This window comes from Bos indicus, chromosome 22, assembly GCF_029378745.1.
Source record: "Bos indicus isolate NIAB-ARS_2022 breed Sahiwal x Tharparkar chromosome 22, NIAB-ARS_B.indTharparkar_mat_pri_1.0, whole genome shotgun sequence".
Lineage (NCBI taxonomy): Eukaryota > Metazoa > Chordata > Mammalia > Artiodactyla > Bovidae > Bos > Bos indicus.
Genome location: NC_091781.1, coordinates 56,717,308 through 56,733,890, shown reverse-complemented (window position 1 = coordinate 56,733,890; position 16,583 = coordinate 56,717,308). Strand labels below are relative to the sequence as shown.

The 16,583-nt window shown below is 40.6% G+C and overlaps 1 protein-coding gene across 11 annotated transcripts in view; it reads left to right on the top strand.

Moving 5' to 3' along the window:
• The window catches only part of LOC109576365 (peroxisome proliferator-activated receptor gamma), a 218,582-nt gene that overhangs the window by 60,097 nt on the left and 141,902 nt on the right, over positions 1 to 16,583 (top strand). The window lies entirely within an intron of this gene.

The window sequence follows — 16,583 nt, the reverse complement described above, 5'->3', positions numbered from 1 at the left end:
TTTATTTCTGTGCTTGACTCCTGTGTCCTGAATTTAAGTATTCAAGGTATATTTATATCCAAAGAAATTCTACTTGTTTTCATAGGGTTGGCCAAAAGACTTGTTCGGGTTTTTCTGCACAATCTTACGAAGAACCTGAAGGAACTTTTTGGGCTACCTAACATTTTCTGTGTTGACGTATGTTTTCCCCAAATACCTAAGGTCGTCTTGGAATGTCTTTCCTCCTTTTAGCCTTGTGTGTTATGTATCTCTCACAGCAGCGTTTATTCATTTTAAAGTACTCTCAACATGTTTTTGCTCTACTTTGAAATCTAGATACTTGTGTGGGCATTTTATCTCTCTCAGAGAATTGTAAGCATCCAGGGTACAGAGCCAAGTCTTATTCTTTATATTTCCTAGGGTGCGAAGCAGAGTGCCCAGTGCTTTGTAGAACAGTGTGGAGACCTTGGAGAAGGCCTGTTCTAAGCATCTCATTTTACTATTGCATGCTAGGTAAATGATTATCACTTTTACTCAGACGTGAGAGATTCAGTTAGATACCTCATTTTCAGCATTTCTTTCTTGGCCTTTGCGAAGTGTAAGTTTTTTATTTCTATAGCTCCTTCTACTGGAGCGTATTAGCACAGCTGCTTCTGTTTTGTGCTATATCATATTTATTTCTTTTTTTTTCTCTTCTTGTAGATGCTACGTAAAAATTCATTGTGTTACCTAGTCTGATTCACATTTTACAATGTAAATGCCAAAGTGTTAAAATTCAGTTGATTAAGTGTTGAAATGGATGGCTGTACATTTTGATGTTTTAATTTTTCTGAAAGTCTGACGTTTGAGCATATTAATCACAGAATTTTTTAAACATTGAGCTTTTTAAAAGTTAAGAAAAAAATTTCCTGAAGTGACATTTCATTTTATTGTGACATTTGGATTCAATGTATATTTCTGTCATCTGAGTCTCTTAAACAGGAGTTTAATCTTACTATATTACATAAAATCCTGTTATTCTGTTTTTCTACAAGCCATAAAAAGTATTGGTATGTTTCTCCCGTTATTAATTTAACCTGCATCAGGGCAGAATGTCCAACCCATACTGTAAAATAATTCTTGTGTCAAAATTTGACAGTTTTGTTTGTTTGAAAAGAATATGTCCAGAATGCAGTGCAACAAATATTTTAGGTTAACTGAAGCAAATATGTTTATGGTAAGGGATAGTTATGGGTTTTGCATTAGTTTTCATTCTGCACTAACCTCTTTATTTTTATACCTTGAATTTACCCTGGGTGTAATTTTTTTGTGTCTCAAATCCCTTTCAAAAGAATGACCCAGGACTTTTCTTCTTAATTGAGATGGTACAGAATAGAATTACGAGCAGTTAAGAAATTATATATTGTACCAATTATTTAACTCTCATGTTAAATGATCTCTGATTACTCTTTAGTCATAAATGTTTTTTCTGTCAAAAATAGGTTTCTAAAGGCCAAAGACCTGTGATAGTTCACTTCTATTGTATTTTGTAGAGGGCCACTTAAGTACTTCACTGTTGCCAAAACAAACAAACAAACCTGAAAATAAATTGGGAACGTGGTCATCATTAGCTAATCGAGGCCAGCAGAGATGAAACCCTGTAGAGATTAGGTACCTGGCCTCGGTACAGGAATTTATCTGGCTTCTCTTCCTCATCACAGGCAAAGGGAAATAAGGGTGTTGCAAAGATCTGGGTGCTGCTGTTGAAGGCAAAGTGGCTCACTGAGTGTGAATGGTCCAGTTATCCAGCCACACTGGTCCCCTTCATGAGACTTTTTAAAAAGTCCACTCTTTGTAACCTCTGTGCCCAAAGGGGACTTCTGCATGTTTTCCTGGGATTCATTATCACCGTGATTCCATGTATCTTATTCCCCTTTCTGTTTTCATCGTGAGCTTTTCAAGGAACCCCAAGTAACCCCATGCTGGCCGTGAAACCCCGTTTCCACTAGAGAAACTGGCAAGGTTGAAGGGAAGCGTCCATAAGCTGAAGCTGAACATGCCTCCCGCTTTCAGCGCCAGACTTAGTCCTGGGTGAATTCTCTAATTTTAAGTTGTTGCACCAGAGCACTGAAAGATGATGACACGCTTGTCCTTTGGAACTGATTGAGCAATGGAAGTGTGCCTTAGAGACACGACAAATGCTGCAATAGATGATTCTTTGAAACCAGAGTCTCTCCTGAGAGAGGGGTGAGTGATGGATTGCTGCCGTTTCTATTGAGGGAGACTTAAACTGTGGCCGTGTGGCTCCAGGCAGCTGTGTACTTGGAGCATTAGATAACTGAGCCAAGCCAAGGCTTTTACCCTTCCACACGTTCTAAGGGACCCGTGTGGTGTCAGGAAATGGGACTCCTGAACATGTCCTGGCCGTATGCTTTCTGTGAGAATTTAAGCGTGTCATCCATCCCCTCTGCCCTCCGCACACATGTTAACAGAAAATACAGGACTATTGTGAGGACTGAACGATACAGTTGTTGCGAAAGCACACCAGACGCCCTCTGTGAAGTTCATTGTCCTGGGCTTGTGGTGTTACTCACTTGTGGATAGAACAGAAGATACACAGTATCCTAAATTTGAAGCGTTTTAAGGAATATGGAGGAAGAAAACCTGCAGGATTCCTTATGCATCAAAATGAGTGGCAGTTTTAAGTGAGATGAGGCCTCTGTATAACCTCTCTTGAAGGTTTTGATAAGGAAATGATCAGACTTAGAAAAAGCATCCTCATGTCTGATTTTTTTTTTTAAATGGGCCAGTTACCTCCCGATTTCATTAACATTTGTCTATAAAGAGATTGAATTTCCACAAGTTCAATCATTCTTTGTGCCTAAATGAGAGCAATGATCGCATGTTTTCTTCTCAGAGACATTGAAAAATTGTCTTAGATTATAATGTTCTCTATATGATGAAGATTTAGGTCATTGACAGCTCCAGATTTCATGATCTCACAAGTAATAACAGTTCAGGGAGTTTTTCTAGAATTTTACTGTTGTCCATAATAATGTTTTCCTTAGTATGAGTGAGTGAAAGTCAGTCAGTCGTGTCCGACTCATTGCGACACCATGGATTGTAGCCCACCAGGCTTCTCTGTCCATGGGATTTTCCAGGCGAGAATACTGAAGTTAAGAAAACATAGCACTTTAAAAATTTTTATTTTCCCCAACAAAGCCTAAGGAACACGACTTGTCTTCAAAGCTCATGCGCGTGCTTAGTCGTTCAGTTGTGTCCAGCTCTGTGACTTCATGGACTGTAGCCCACCAGGCTCCTCTGTTCACAGGATTTTCCAGGCAAAAATACTGGAGTGGGTTGCCATTTCCTCCTCCAGGGGATCTTCCCGACCCAGGGATTGAACCTGAGTTTCCTGTGCCTCCTGCGTTGCAGATAGATTCTTTACCATTGAGCCACCAGGGAAGCCTGCCAGCAACTATCCATATAAACTGCAATATAAATCCATATAAATGCAGTGTAAAACATGGGTCGTTAAATGAAAAACAATTGTATGCCTCTGATAGAGGTTGTCGTGGATTATTACCTTTATCAGCATTGTCACTTATAACTTGAATAAGATAAGCTGGAGGAGATTCTGAAATCATCATAGCTCTTTGTAAGGTATGTATTCTTTGTGTCAGAGGAAATCTGACCAAAGCAAATTTCTTAGTTATATTAGATCAACAGAACAGACACAAAGTTTCTGTTGCCTTAGCTTCCTTTGAACACCCTTATATTAGGCCTTAGAAAGCTGTCCAGAAAACACCTTGTGTCCACCTACTGCTGCTGCTGCTGCTAAGTCGCTTCAGTCGTGTCCGACTCTGTGCAACCCCATAGATGGCAGCCCAGCAGGCTCCCCCGTCCCTAGGATTCTCCAGGCAAGAACACTGGAGTGGGTTGCCATTTCCTTCTCCAGTGCATGAAAGTGAAAAGTGAAAGTGAAGTCGCTCAGTCGTGTCTGACTCTTAGCGACCCCATGGACTGCAGCCCACCAGGCTCCTCCATCCATGGGATTTTCCAGACAAGAGTACTAGAGTGGGGTGCGATTGCCTTCTCCGGTCCACCTACTAGTATTGAGTTATTTGTGAAAATATGTGATAGAAAATGAATCAGATTCATTTGAATAGGACTAAGTTTCTATAAACCTTTACCAGATAACTTATTACTTTTTTTTTATAGACAGTTTTGTACCTGTAACTAATTTAGAGACGCGGGCATTGTACATGTATTTGATAGCAACTGCTATTCAGCTCTTATGGGAATCAAGACCACGTGGCTGCCTGAGCACACAGGTTTTTAGGCCCATGCAATTTTTAGTTGAGAAAGGGATTGCCAACACAAGATTGAGGTTCCCACAAGTGGCGAATGGTTTACATTATAAAGTAGATTCAAAACAGCAACTGTCAATTACCTACAGGAGAATTATCCCTCATTACCTCATGCCAGGATTTCTATACGGCCTTATAGCTGACCTTCTAAATGAGAAACTGTCAGCCAGCCAATCCAATCTGCCAGATAAGTGGTCCTAAAAGCCTGTCTTTATTACCCATCTTCTAATACATGTTGAGCATCTACAATATAATAAATACGAGACACCAGGAACACTGGCTTTGAGAGCTCTTTGTAATCTGTTTCTACCTTATGTATCTTATTTCCCCCCAATCCGAGAGACTGGCCTGCCTTGCTGTAACTGGACCAATGCCATTGTCCCAAGAGCAAGCCACACTCACCCTTGCCTCCAAGACTACCATGTCCTGGAATAGCTCTCCTGATTCTTCCACCTTTGCCAGTCCTCTCTGTCCTTCAAGGTCAGGTTCAGGTGACGTCTCCTCTATGAAACACTCTCTGGATACGTTACCATTAATTGCTCTCCCTTTCCCATAAAAGGACTGTGTTTCTTCTCTCCCCTCCACTGCCCCTGAGGACCATCTCAGTCTCCTGAGAGGTTTACCCGAGTCTGCCTTAGCCCCCAGCCACCTAGTCTCAACCCACAGGGATCATGTTAAAGTGCAAGTCAGGTCTGTCCTTGTGCTCAACACCGTGCATGACTCTCCCTTCTCTTAAATGTAAGCCCCGTACCCCTACCTCACCATGTCAACACCCCTCTTACCCTGTCTGCCCTTCACCCTCCTCTGCAGCCACATTCGCCTCTTTGCTATTCTCCCACATTCCACACTGCTCCTGCCTTAGTGCTTTCACTCCAGCTCTTGCATCTTCCTGGAATTCTCTTCCTTTGACACCTTGGCTAACTCTTAGCTCCTCCTAATCTCTGCTCAGCTTTTACCTTCATGTGAGGATTGCTTTGACCCTCTGTTGATTATCTGTCCTCCCCACGGGTCTTCCCCTTTCCCTGCTCTACATTTTCTCGTGTCTAAAGCATTCTTCATCCTCTAGCCTCCCGTATAATTAACTTACTCCCCGTATTTATTGTTTATTGTCTGCTTTACACCACTAGCACATTAACCCCATGAAGTCAGTGATCTTTGTCTAGTTTGTTTATCCACTGACACATCCCAGCTACCTGGAATGTGCTCGGTGAATAGCAGGGCTCAGACACTTGTTCAGTGAAAGAATAAAACCCTCTAGTATTTTTGGTCTGTATCACAGTGTTTAACCCTTAATTTGAGACTGCCTGATATTATTTTCTGTTTTAAAGATTCCCTAAGCCAAGTTACATAGTCACTGAGGATAAGATCCAAGTTTATTTTTCCTTTTATTCCACCAGTATCTAACACGTAATAGGTGTCTAATAAGTTCTTGTTGACTTATTAAGAACACGCTGCTCTTCCACGGTACTTTTCTGAGGTCAGACACTGAAATCTGTTAAGTGTGTAAAAATGAAAGTTTAGTGTGCACTGAATAACATTCTAAAATTAATGCTATTAAAAGCAAACCATGTGATATATGTGCTAAAAACCAAGTACAAAGATACCATGGATGACCTGTTCCTAAGAGTTATGTGCACCATGGCCCTCCATTGGTTTGACTATCATTTGAATATTAATTTGAATGTGACAGGTTTTTAAATTATCCAAGTGCCTGGCTTCTTTGGCAAGTCTGTCTATCTCCTGATACTTCCAGGAGCCCTGTTTGCTAGCAGAAAAGTACCTTACTTGGTTTAGTAACTGGTATCCCACATATGAAGCCCTTAGAGCACTGCCTGCTGTGTCATCAGGGTCCAGCAGATGTTAATTCTGTCTTGTCACCTTTAAAACAGAAGTTACCACTCTGGGATAATACAGGTTTACATTATCCATACTACCAAAAGTTTTCTATTTTCAGTTACTTAAATCAGACTGACTTCTTAAGTCTCCTCCAATCTTTTTCTTAACATTTTTTCAGAATATCTAGGTATTATCTGATAGATACCCATTACTAATCATAGTTCTAGAAGAAAAACCAAGGTTCAATTTCTAGTTTTGGCAGAGAGCCAATGGCAGAACCTGGTAACAGAAGTTCTGATATCCTTCACACGTTCCAGTCATGTGAACACAATGGCCCCCTTACTTCTTTCAGAGAAAACTTAGATATTCATTCTTCTTACTCTTTTGCTTTGCATTAGCAATTAAATATTTTTAATGTAATATAATTGGATATTACCTTACTGTTGTCTTACCCTTTACCTAAAACTCGGCCTTTTAGTTTTAAAAAAACCTATTATGCAGACTGGGCAACTTTGCTTAGTTGATTAAACTATGTTGCTGCTGCTGCTACTGCTAAGTTGCTTCAGTCGTGTCTGACTCTGTGCGACCCCATAGACGGCAGCCCACCAGGCTCCCCCATCCCTGGGATTCTCCAGGCAAGAACACTGGAGTGGGTTGCCATTTCCTTCTCCAATGCATGAAAGTGAAAAGTGAAAGTGAAGTCGCTCAGTCGTGTCTGACTCTTAGCGACCCCATGGACTGCAGACCACCAGGCTCCTCTGTCCATGGGATTTTCCAGGCAAGAGTACTGGAGTGGGTTGCCATTGACTTCTCCAAACTATGTTGCTAATAAGATCCAAATGTGTGTGTAACTTTGACCTAATTCTGGCCAAGTTTCCGTAGAAATCTCTACCATTTACAAGGAATCTCTTTACTACTGATACAGCCACACCTCTAGCCAATTACAAGGTAAAACAATTGACCCAGGAGAAACCAGCCCAATTTGCAAGTGTTGGTTCTGTATGAAATCTAATCCTCCTTGATGTTATATTCGTTTTGTTATTATTGCTTAAATAAATTCAGGTATTAGAAGGGCCATGCTAGATGTTGGAGATGAGTATGTTTTCCTTGGATTATCTTTATCAGGAACAATCCAATCCTAGTCATTCCACTGGCCTTTACAATTCAAACACATCTCTACAGTGAAGAGAGCCCTGATTATTTCAGAACGTGTGGGTCTCTTTCTCCTCTGTTTCTAAAGCACTTACTTTCTGTCTACTGTCTTCTTTTATCAAACGTCTTTCACCTTGGTAACATCTCAAGGTCAAGAACTACATTATATTGTATTTCTTGTGAGACCTGAAGAATACCTTGCACATAGTTTTAGGCCATTGGGTATCTTGATTTCGAAGAGCTGACTCATTTGAAAAGACCCTGATGCTGGGAAAGATTGAGGGCAGGAGGAGAAGGGGACGACAGAGGATGAGACGGTTGGATGGCATCACCAACTCAATGGACATGCGTTTGGGTGGACTCCAGGAGTTGGTGATGGACAGGGAGGCCTGGCGTGCTGCGGTTCATGGGGTTGCAAAGAGTCGGACACGACTGAGCGACTGAACTGAACTGGCTTTGTATTACTGATTGAGCATGAACTGAGATGAAGATGCTGAGAAAGAAAAATTGCCAAAGAAAAGTAAACCAAGGAAAAGTTTTGGGAAGAGAAACACCATAGTGAAATATACGATGACTTGTATAAGGAGCAAGGTTATAAAATAGGTCATTGATAGAAAGAAGACATTAAATTATTAGCATAAAATTGGTAGCTTGAATTTAACCTACTGATATATTTCACTTAAAAAGAATGTCTCAAAAGACAACTCAACTAATTGAAGCACATTAACCTTCCAAACAGAGGACTCTTGATGTAGGCATTAGGTTTTAGAGAAAGATTTCCTGCATTATTAAAGAACACAGGGTCTCTATATAACAAAATAGGCCAAAGATATCTAGAGCAAAAACGTATCTTCTAATACTCACTCCCAGGATGAAATGTGCACCCTTTGAGTTTTTACCTGCCCTGTTCACACTGCTTTAAGAACGTGTAGATTAAGACCTACAGTTCACATGAAATTGATTTTTTGTGTATGATGTAAGGTAGGGGTTGAACCTTTTTCTTCTCTATGTGGATGTCCAATGTGTGACCTACTCTATTGAAAAGACTGTCTTTCCCCACTACGCTTCACTGGCATTTTTCATAAACTAGGTGACCGTTTACATGTGGAATGGATTCTAGGCTTGCTCTTCTATCACACTGGTCTGTTTTCTGCCTTTGCACCAACCAGTATCTGGTCTTAGGGACTGTAGCACTACCATTGGTTCTGGTATCTGGTGGTGTAAGTCCGCCAGCATTTTCTTCTCTTCAAGATTGCCTCATCTAGTCTTAGCCCCTTAAATCTTCATGTAATTTTTTAGGCTCAGCGTGTCATTTTCCACACCAAAAAAAAAAAAAGTTAAGATTTTGATTGGAATTGTTGCGAATCTATAGATAAATGTGGGGAGAATTGACAGTTTTATAACACTGAGCCTTCCAGTGCATGAACATGCTGTACCCCTTCATTCAAAGATTTAGATCTTTTTTCAGTAGTATTTTTCAGTTTCCAATGTAGAGATCTTACTCTTACTCTGATAGATTTTTTCCATAGGTACTTGATGGTTTTGATGCTATTGTAAAAAATCATTTTAAAATGTCATTTTCTGTTTGTTGTTGGCTTTATATAGAAATACAGCTGGCTTTTGAATATCTACCTTATAGTCAGCAACTTTGCTAAATTCTCCTGTTAACTGTAATGGTTTTGTGTGTGTGTGTGTGTGTGTGTTTATACAATCACGTCATCTGTGAGTAATGTTAGTTTTATTTGTACTCGTCTAATTCGGTGTCTTTGTTGTTGTTGTTGTTGGATTGGATAGGATCTCCAGTGTTTAATAGAAATAATGATAAACTAGTATCCTTATCTCATTCCTGATCTTAGAAGGAAAGCTTAAGTATTTCACTATCAAGTATGATGGCTACTTTAGGGGTTTTGTCTTTTTTTAAAATAGCTATTCTTTATCAGATTAATGAAGTTTCCTGCCCTTCCTAGTGAAGAAGTTTTTTAAACTCATGAATGAGTGTTGAATTGTAGAACATTTTTTCATCATGCTATAATGGCTCAGGAGGAAGAGTTAAAATGAAAATGCTTACATCGAATATTTTAATATAATGTGGCAATATGTTTTAAGATTAGATATATATATATAAAATCTCTATGTATGTATATATAGTATAGCTAATGAAAACCTGTGTTTCACTCCATAGCCACTGGTGATCTGGCTACATCTGTTTCGACACTTTTGTCCTCAAGAGTTTGTTTAGCTTAAGACCATTGTCTTCTCATTAAGAGTGTTTGGCACAGCAAATTGAAAACAAAAGGGTAAACAGAAGCGTAGTGTATCACTCACTTTGCCAGACTAAACAGCTCTGAGTAAGGCCAGCTTTCCCCTCTAGGATAATCTCAGGCCTTTAGAGATGCTTCGGTAGTAAAGTGTTCTTTAAAAACACCTACCCACTCTCTCTCTCCCTGGTTGCAGGAGGTCCTTTGCGATGGTTGACAGGTGGACAGAGTCAGGAGAAGCAGTCCTTTGGGGGTCTTTGGTGGCTGCCTCCTTTCTAAGTAGTTACACACTTCTAGAGCATTCTTTTCATTTTTTTTTCCCTTCCCACTCAGCCTCCTCTCTCCCATTTGCATTCCCCCCACCACTGCAAAACCCAAATCAAGCTGCACAGAGGGAGCTGAGCAGCGGAGAGCATTCCAGTTCCCTGTTTCTGGCCTAAGCACCATTCTTCTCTGGCTGCTGGTGTGTGCTCGGCAAGACCAGATTTTCAACTCAGCCAGAGTAACTATAGTTCAACAGATTCAGTCCTGACTAGATTTTAGTGAGTCTCCCTTTGGAAACATGTTTTTCTAATGCTTGACCAACAGATGACCTGTTTTCTCTTCTGCTTTTATCAGAAGAACCAACCTTGAACTAGTTTGGCCATGATGAGAAAGAGGGCTTGAATCTCCAGCTAAGGTGGCAAGAGAAATGACCAGTCCAGATGAGGGCATGCTTCTGTCATCTTTCTTGTCACCTGATATCTCAGGACTGGATTAAACAAGCTATCTAAACCAGACGTGGCCCATGCAAGAGAAAATGAAGTTTGTAAAAGTATAAATGAACATTTTCTAAAGCCCTTTGTTGGTCTGAATTTGGAAATTTGCTGTGAGACCTCCTAGCTTATTATAAAGACATGTGCATGTAAAGATGCATATTAGAATGCTTTCAACCTCTTGAAAGCCAAGGCTATCAATGGGAGTATCACCAAGACGTCAACCACAGAAGCATTGAATTTGGTTTGTAGTATTGTCTAAGTTGACAACACAATGAAACTATCTTTTCTTAAAGAAACAAATGACACTCTGAGGAATCCATTTTTTAATCCTTTTAAACATTAGTAAGTTGTATTAAAAATAGTAAGTTATATTACATTTATAAGTTATACATATATTAACAAATTATAAATTACATATGTAATGGTTCAGTGCCTGTCATGGAATGAGTGCCTAAAAATTATTAGCTACTGTTAAACTGTGGGTCTTCCCTGGTGGCTCAGTGGTAAAGAACCCACCTGTCAGTGCAGGAGACATGAGTTCAACCCTTGGATCAGGAAGATCCCTGGAGGAGGAAATGCCAACCCACTGCAGTGCTTTTGCCTGGAGAATCCCATGGGCAGAAGAACCTGGTGGGCAACAGTCCATGGGGTCACGAGAGTCAGACACAACTTAGTGACTGAACAGCAACAAACCACAACAGGAAGCTATGCTTCTGCTAGTGGGACCCAGACTCTTTCTTCCTTGATACCAGTGAAGGAAAAGAAATGATGGAATCTATCTTTTAAATGCTTGAGTCACAGTCATCTGTGGACTGTCATCTGTTGGTCAAGTATTAAAAATAGTTTCTGATTTTCCTTTATTTTACTTGAAACCACATTAAATTTTTCTCTACTTTTCCAGGTTAGTATATGATAAATCCTTTTAAGAGGACTGAGAAACAGGCAGGGAATGTATTTCCTCCTCCTTAGGTGAAATCATGGGAAAATGTTGCTTAATTTTTACCTTTATCAAAGTAAAATTTGCACACAGTTTTGGAAGTCAGATCGTACAAAGCTTTTAATGAAGAATCGCAATCTTTTGTCCATACCCAGTCCCTACTCCTCAGAGGCAATGATTTTTAACTTTTAAAAACATTTCTCCTGGCTTTTACTACTGTGTCTTAAGAAAACATGCTTATACTGCTATTTTAAAATTGTATCCATCATTACCCACTGACTTACTGTGATAGATAAGAATTTATTTAGCCCTTTGCCACCACGGTCCCTTTCCCAAAACACACACTTCTCCTTCCTCCCAACTTCACAGTGTGTTGATTCATAATTTTAGGTGAAATCAGATATCTGTGCTCACCTTTGAAAGTGTTGCTTACGGTTGAGCCAGAAAGTATGCTGCAGTTCTGCCTCTGACCCTGAATAGCTGTTTGTTTTTCTGGAGTTTATTATTATTATTATCTTTGCTCACACGTTGTTCTTTTTCTACACACCTGTCACTAATTCATCCTCAAACTCTCCCTCAAAGTGGGCATTTGGATGTGTCAGGCATTGGGTTGCTCAGGGGATCCCTCTGTCCTCCTCTGTCCCCCTGTTCCTTTCTCTGTGTCTAGGAACAGGTTCTGTTCGGGCTCTGGCGTCCTGGGCCTTCCTTCCACCTCTCCACTGGTTTCCATCCCTTGCTTCCTGGATCTTTGGTTTCCTTTTTGTTCTGGTGTGGAACTCTAGGAAAGAGGTGAGTCTTTTTGAGGCCTTGTATTTCTGAAAATGTCTTTTTTCTGCTCTTACACTTGAGTGACGGTTTGGCTGAGTATAAAATTCTAAATTGGAAATCTTTTTTTTTTTTTCTTTGAAATTTGAAAACACTGCTTTTTTGATTTTCTAGCTTCCAGTGTTGCTCTTGAACAGGCCAGTGGCATTCTGATTCCTGGCCCTTTATATGGGACTTTTTTTTCCCATCTGGAATCTTTTAGGAGAGTCTCTGTAAAAGGAGCATTCGTCTTTACTGTGATTCCTTTCTGTGTGGTTTAAGTTCTCGCTTGTGTTTGCTGTTGTTTCAACCAGCATAAATCCTTGCCCTTAGTCACTCTAAAGTCACAAAAAACCTGAGGAGTAACTTAATGTTTTTCAAGTACATGTGGTAAAGTACAAATATACAGAGGGTGATAACAATCCATTTAGAAAATGAAATTCCAAAATTATAAACTCCAACAACATAGCTTAGACCGTTTCACAAACCCTGTTCCATCAAACAGTAAACTCTGTGAACATTGTAGGCCATGCCCCCCCCCACCTGCTTTTGTATATTCTCATGAATTATTAGCATATAATTCTAAGAAGTCCTGCGGCAAACCCATTTAAACTGGCTTCATGTAGCATTTCCTAAGTTTATTTGCCCACCAGATTTTTTTTGTTTTTAATTATTCTGAAAGGAACATCATTAACATATGTGTAACACAGTTGGGGACATGCCAGATAAGATGTAGACTTTCCTGGCTGCAGAAGAGCAATTAAGCATTGGAATGAGTAACCAGGAGAGGCTGTGGACTCTCCTTTTGCAGAGGCCTTTAAAACGGGACATCTGTTTTAGGCGTAGTCCTGTTTGAACAATAGGACTTCGCTGCTGTTTCTTCCTCTTCCTGTCCCCTAGTGGTAGCGTTGGGGAGCTTTTAGCCCACCTTTTACATGATTCTAGTACTCTGGTGACAAAAATTACCTCTGCCACCCATAATTGTATTTATAGAGAACTCAGTGGCCCCATGCTGGAGGCTTTACATGTATTATTTAACTGAATCTTCAATAGCAACTCCGTGAGATTGGCAGTATGATTGTTTACAAACTAGGGATAATTAGGTATAAAGAAATCACAAAATGACAAGCAGGAGGGCAGTATTCAAACCCAGGGCCTCTGACTTACTACTGGCTCTCCATCTGCAGATGTTAATGTCCAGAACAGCAGCCCCTTCAACAAACAAACATATAAAATGCATACATTTATGATATGAAAACTTAGACTGGTATGATGCTCACATTATCAGATTTTCCCCTAAACCTTTTGATGAATTCAGAGTTTATTGTTTTTCTTAGAAACAAATTCTACTCCCAGTTTTTTTTTTTTATTCTAATTTGTCATCCAGCACATGGCTTCTTGCATGAGACTTTTTTCCTTCATGAGTTTGATGTCATTCCTGTGTAGGAGTCAAGACTAAAATGTTCAGATCTGTAGATATTGGTGTAGATGAAAAAGTCCCCTTTTCAACGTGTTTACACACAGTAACAACTTCCTAATGCAGTGCTGAGGATGCTAGAGAAGAACACGGAAAACCTGGATTCTCACGGGCTCAGCCTGTAGCTCTAGACTCGTGAGCAAATCACTTGGCCTGCTTTTCTTCATCTGTCAGATGAGGAGCTTAGATGATCTCCAAAAGGCCCTTTCTGCTCTAATGTTTTCAAGATGATTCTTGTCTCTGGATATCAGCTATTGTAACAGGAGAGGATTTAGGAAATTCACAGGTCACTGCAAAGTGATTTGAATAGATCAATAAGGAGGGTGGCTGGGTGAATTACATGGACTCTGTTGCAGAGGGAGAGGGTGGGAAGATTTGGGAGAATGGCATTGAAACATGTATGATATCATGTATGAAACGAGTTGCCAGTCCAGGTTCGATGCACGATACTGGATGCTTGGGGCTAGTGCACTGGGACGACCCAGAGGGATGGTATGGGGAGGGAGGAGGGAGGAAGGTTCAGGATGGGGAACACATGTATACCTGTGGCGGATTCACTTTGATATTTGGCAAAACTAATACAATTTGTAAAGTTAAAAAAAAAAAAAAAAAAAGAGTACCATGACCCTGAACTGAAAAAAATGAGATTGGAAAAAAAAAAAACACACACACACCAGTGACCAAATGTCTCTCTGAGGTCACTTCCAACAAGGCTCCTAAGTTTTAGACCATCTAGGAAAGGCTCTCTCCTGCACCCACTCTTGTTGCTCAGCTTAACCAGTTGTTCCAGTGAAACCTCTATTGGAGACTTATTCACCCTTTACAGGACACCCCTTTGAACCTGGCACATCATAGGTGTTCAATGAGGGTTCATTGAAATTAATTGTTATTCGATATAGAACTAGAAGATCCAAGAAGAGATTTGTTTTCCTAACCAGTACTAAGTTAGGAAGTCACATGTGCAGGCTAGGCTCTGGAGTTTTAGACCGTCTGGGTTGATAACCCAGCTCTGCTCCTTAATAACTGGTACAGGCTGTGGAGTGTTAGACCATCTGTGTTCATGCATAATCCAGCTCTGCTTGTTAGTAACTGGGTGGTCTTGGGCAAGTTATTTCCATATCTGTGCCTTGGTTTCCTCTTCTTTAAAGAGATTTACAAGTATATCTACTTCACAGGACGTTGTGAGCATTAAATAAGATGATATTTGGCAAAACACTCAGCAAAAATTTAGGGTTCTATTAATACTCAGTTCAGTCACTCAGTTGTGTCCGACTCATTGCATCCCCATGGACTGTAGCATGCCAGGCTTCAGCTAATGTAATTATTAAGGCAAGAGAGATAGTTGGATAGCACCGCCAATTCAATGGACATGAACTTGGGCAAAATCCAGGAGATAGTGAGGGACAGGGGGTATGGCGTGCATGGTCCATGGCTTTGCAAAGAGTCAGATATGACTTACCAACTGAACAACAATTATTAGGGAGATGCAGCATTTCCCTGGATATTCTAGAAGTTTTTCTTTACTTTTCATAGGAGACAGCGTAAAACCTGACAGACTGTGTAGTTCTAGTGCTCGACTTGTCATTTAAAATCTTTTCTGACCCACTTCTGTACTCCCAAACAGTGATGCCTCTCTGGTAAGAGAAGTTGCTTTACTTTGCATCACATGTGTCTTTGCGTGAAATACACTGTACTTTGACACACTGTGAAAAAATCTGCTCATGAACTATCACAGAGTTTAAAGCCAGGGTTGATGGTCTGAGATAAACAGCCAGGGTTGATGGTCTGTCCTACCCCACAACATCTGCCCCAGGACTGCTGTCTGCTTGAAACACACCTACGGTTGTGAAATTAAGGGATGTGCCGAACGCAGTGCACTCCTGTCACCCGGCTGGAAAGTGCAGACACTGTTCCTTACCCCTGAGAAGGGCTGCCGTTCATGCACGTGGTTTGCGCATGTGTTCTTCCGTGGGTAATTGCACTAGGTAACGAAAAATACCTACTCGCCTTACAGCTTGCAGAAACAGTAGCTTATGTTTTCTAGAGACAAAATTAGAAGCAGGCTCCCTGGACCCATCTCTTAAGTCAAAATAAAATAAAACATCTAGGGAACCACTGTGCCTCCCAGTAACTGTGGCCGGTGGAGTACTGTTGTTTAGGTCAAGGTGTCCCAGGATGAGAGGACAGGGAGAGGGAAGGAAGTACGTGTCAGACACTTTGTTTTCATAGAGATGAAGAAGCTAACAGTTTTCTTTCTTACTTTGTCCTTTCTGTGTAGGGAAAAAAAAAGTTTATAGGACCCTAATCTTTCTGCTGCAATTATCAAAAGAGAAAAACTGAGTATGCATTGTTGAGAGGAGGGGGTACAGCTTAAACTGTATTTTATTTATGATACTGAAGGCTACATTTTTTCCTGGGGAGCTTCAGTCTTAGCAAAACTAAACCGCTGAGAAAGTATCTTTATTTTTTCCATTTTCCACAGAGAAATGAATACTTGTTCTGGCCTTCCCTATAAAATATGATCATTGAGTTGGCAAGCATTTAGTAAACAAGGTCTAAAGGGAAAACGGAATAATAAGACACTGTCCTTTGCTCCAAAAACTGGAAATCTAACAGCGGAGATATTTGTTTAAATAATTATACCGGAATGAAAGAGGTGTACTCAGTGCTGTGGGAACACGGAGAAGGGAGGACATTTTTTTAAGTTGGAGAATTCATGGAAGGTTTCATGGAGCAAGTAGCGTGCGGATCAGTGTGGGATTTTCCCCTCTCCTGTGGGAAAGACAGACGGGCGTCGTGATGTGTGACCGTGAGGAATGGGAGGAGTCCAAGGAGTCCCAGAAACGGCGTGAACAGAGATGAGTGGACTAAAGAGTGCAGAGTGTCTGCCCTGGGCACACAGTGTGAGGCGCCCAAGCACGTGACTGCTGAGGAATGGGGGTGAGGTCAGGGAGCCCAAGTGGAAAATGACACCGAAGAAGTCAGACTGTCGGGGCGCTTGCATGACAGATGAAGACTTTTAAATTTATTGCA